We start from the raw sequence: 4137 nt of genomic DNA, 5'->3' as shown, positions 1-4137 counted from the left end.
TGAATACGGGCATAAAGCCATGAATACAGGCATAAAGCGTTTCGCAGTACTACTAAAACAATACCCTATTGGCATGCCAAACTATCCAAACCAATCTTGTTAGGTGTACTAGGGCATTTGATATTTTAAAATGTTAATATATTGTGCTTTATGACTTCATTTTTTTTCATGATAAATTTCAATCATAATTCATACATTCATTTGATCATTTATATGATCACAATTCACATCAATTATTCTTTTATACCATTGTACTCAAAATACTTCTCCTCTTTACAATAATGAGAACTAATGTCTCATTCATACATTAATATGGTTTATTTATCTATTCATTATATTATTCATATTGATCGCAATTCTAAACAATTATTCACATGTACTATTGTATTCAAAACATTTTTCCTTTCTCATTTATACATTCAAGAATCTACTTATGTAATTACAAATTTTATATTTCAAGTTGAGTTACTAATATTTTATGAATTCCATTTGTGATGGGCATATATGCCCTAACTATCTATTCACATCAATTAGGTGACTTATTTTTCATGTTTCAAGTAATCCATGAATATTTCATGGATTTCAAATTTATGGCCTAAATTTCTTTTTAACAATTTTGACTAGGATGCATAGTCCATATTTGTCATACAATTCTAAGCATTTAAGCTTAGAATTGGTTCTAGGTCTTCATCTTAATTCACTAATCATTTTGATTACTATTCACCATACTAGTCAACCAAAATGTTGACCTTTTTATACTTAATGGATATATTAATTCTAATTACACCAAGATCCCACATTTTGAGTTTTACATTTACTAGTATTAATTGCCAATTGCAATTTAAAGTCCCCTAGATGCATTTCTAATTTCAAATTTTGAATTTCAAGTTTTGGTGTCACTATTCATTTCATTAGTCAACTAAAATGTTGACTTTTGCATAAACAATAGGTACATTGGTTTTAATACTCCCAACATACCACATTTTGTATTCAAAACTTGTTGGTTTTGGTCACTTTCTCAAAGCTTAGGTCATTTTGGCAAAATTGCCAATTTTTGGTTTTGGTGTCACTATTCACCTCATTGGTCAACAAAAATGTTGACTTTTAGATAGAAAATAGGTGTATTGGTCTTAACACCTCAAACATACCACATTTTGTATTTCAAACTTGTTGGTATTGGTTGCCAATACCATTTTTAAGCTTAATGCTAATTGAGCAAAATTTTCGGTTTTCATACTTCATCTTTACTATTCCATTTGTTATTTTTACAGTGGGCATTTGAGGAAATGGTAAACATGAAAGTTGTTCCTTATTTTGTCTAGTTGAATTTCCTTTTTTGAATCACTCCATTTGGAGTTTTGTAGTTCAAGTTATGGCCAAAATAAGTTTACTGTTCACGTGCACTGTTCATGCTGAGATTTTGGGTCTGGCAGATTTTTGGTCCAACTTTGGTCAGTAATTTGATCAAGTTAAGTTCATAATTTGGTCTAACTTTCTTCATATTAAATGTTCTACTATGCCTTAGGTTTCCATCGGTTCAAGAATCGCCTAAATCCGAGTTTTCTAGAGAGAGTTATAGCCATCCAAACATTACTGCTCAAATGAAAATCTGCAGAGTTGCAGGTTTGAACAGTAACTGTGACTGCCATTTGGGTTAGGTTCTGGTCATAATTTGGGGTAGGTTTCTTCATGAAAGTTGTTTTTCTATGTCTTAACTTGTTGCTGTAAAAATTTCAGGTCAATTGACCAAATCTACAGTGAGTTATGGCCAAATAAACAGTTACTGTTCATTTGGTCATTTCTGCAGGGGCTGTTGCAGGGTGTCCGGATTGGGGCCAAGTTTTGGTCCACTTGCTTTGGTCTTTTGGGCATGGTTTCTTCAGTAAAAATGTGTCATTATAAGCCTAGTTTCATGTCCAATTGGTTAAACATCAATTGGACCTACACAGCCAAAGTTATGGCTGTGCAAGTGGACTGAATTTTCAGTCCCTCTGCTGCACTAACAAGGCAGCCTACACATTTACTTGGCTATACTATTTTTCAGTCCAATTCATGGTCAACATACCTAAAATGGTCACTAATTGACCCTTATAATGTTCTTTCACAATTCCATAAGCTAAATCCAAGTTTCACTTCTCAAAACCCTAATGTCCAATTTAAATTATCCATAAACCTCAATTAGCACACTAATTCAACATCCATGCATATTCATACCTTAAACATCATTTCTATCCATTCTAAATTCATTAAAACAATCAACGTCATCCTTCCTTAGGGCTTCCAAAAATTAAAGATGCCCTAACACATATAACTTACTTCAAACTCTTACAATTTCTTAACTTAAAATGATGCTTTAACAAGGATTAAAGGAGTGAGAGTGAAAGGATAGCACTAACCTCACTTTAACCTCTTGTAGGGCAGATTTATTCAAGCTAAAACTTCACTTTCCTTCCTTTTCTAGGCTGCCAAAAGCTTCCCCAAGTGATATGATCAAGGTTTAATGAAAGGGGTTAGGGTTTAGTAGTGGAAACAAGAGAGAAATGAAGCTTAAAGGAGCTTTAATGGTGGAACATCTTCTCTCTCTCTCTCTCAACGTTTTTTTAGGCTGCCCAAGGTTGAAGATGCAGATTGGTTTTTCATATTTTTGGTCTCTTTTATCTCTTTTAATAAGTTTAACAAATTGTGATTAGTGGAGGAAATTTAAATGACATCATATGATGTAATAATTAGCATTTTCTTTCATTTTCTTTTCTACTAGCTTCAAATTAATTTTTCATCAACATTAATTCATATTTTATGTCATAATAATTATTTACTCAACTGGGCAAATCGGCCAAAAATTACCTCTGAAGGTGAAATGACCAAAATGCCCTCCGTTTGGCTTAACGGGTCAAAATTGTCTGTACCGATAGAAAAATTTTTCTAGATATTTTCTTGGCATTCTAATGCCATAGGAACCTCAATGACCCTTCTCTGGAGTCCCAAAAATTATTTTATAATTTTTCCCCTGGGTCTAGGGCTCCTCGTTGCGAGAACCGCAACTTACCTCTGGTTACCCATCGCTTGGGCACCGGCTCTTTTGACTTGGTTGTATTTTATTTCTAAAATTTTTACTAAATTTTTCTTATTAATATTTGAGTTAATTATGGTTCCTGACTTTAGTTTAAATATTTTTCCGGACGTTCTAGCTGTCCGAACCGACACCGGTCACCGGAACAGTAGAATGTACCGAGTTGCTACCGGGAGGATGTTACAATTATTCTTAAGAAAATCTCTTAAATAAATTGCATCTTATGCAACTATTTAAAATTTCTTAAAATAATTGCCCCAATGGAGGGCCTATGTTATAATTACTTTAATTATAGCATTTCCAACTTAATCATTTGTTTGGAAGATTTTATGGTCATTCTATTTACTATTAAGGTCTCACTTTGCACATTATCCATTTAGCATGCATATATCATATAATTGCATACATTCCCATACATCTCATGCATTCATGGATAAGCAGTAAATATGGTATGATCATGGACTTTCTAAGGGATTCAATTCTGAGCCACCAAGAATTGAATCAGGGCATTCCTAGGTGCATTTCATTCATTCATTTTACAAGAATTGTTGAAAGAGTACATAATCAACACTTGATCTTGAATTCCTCCCACTGGTCCCACCAATGCTCTTAACCTCCTTGAACTTCTTGCAATCCAATATTACATAGTAATCCTTGGCATACCAAGGCGAATTTACAAGAACTTAAATAAATGAAATTACAACCCAAAAATTATTACAAACTTAATAATACATGCCCAAAATAAATTAAAATAAATTAATTAATTTACAATCCTAAAGAAACATAAAAGAAATAAATCCAATCACATTGGTCTTTTATAGTCCATGATCATCCATCATGCATATCACTATTTAACAATTAAATAAAACATACATACTTAAATTAAATTGAATATCTCATATTTAACTTAAAAATCCAGATTTGAATATGATTCAAATAAATTTAAAAATTCAGATTTGAATCTCATTCAAACAAATTTAAAAATTCAGATTTGAATCACATTCAAACAACTTCAAAAATTCAGATTTGAATCACATTCAAACATTTTTTAAAAAATCAGATTTGAA

This window comes from Hevea brasiliensis, chromosome 2 (assembly GCF_030052815.1).
Source record: "Hevea brasiliensis isolate MT/VB/25A 57/8 chromosome 2, ASM3005281v1, whole genome shotgun sequence".
Classification (NCBI taxonomy): Eukaryota; Viridiplantae; Streptophyta; class Magnoliopsida; order Malpighiales; family Euphorbiaceae; genus Hevea; species Hevea brasiliensis.
The sequence above is the reverse complement of the archived record's forward strand: the minus strand, read 5'-3'. Positions refer to the sequence as shown.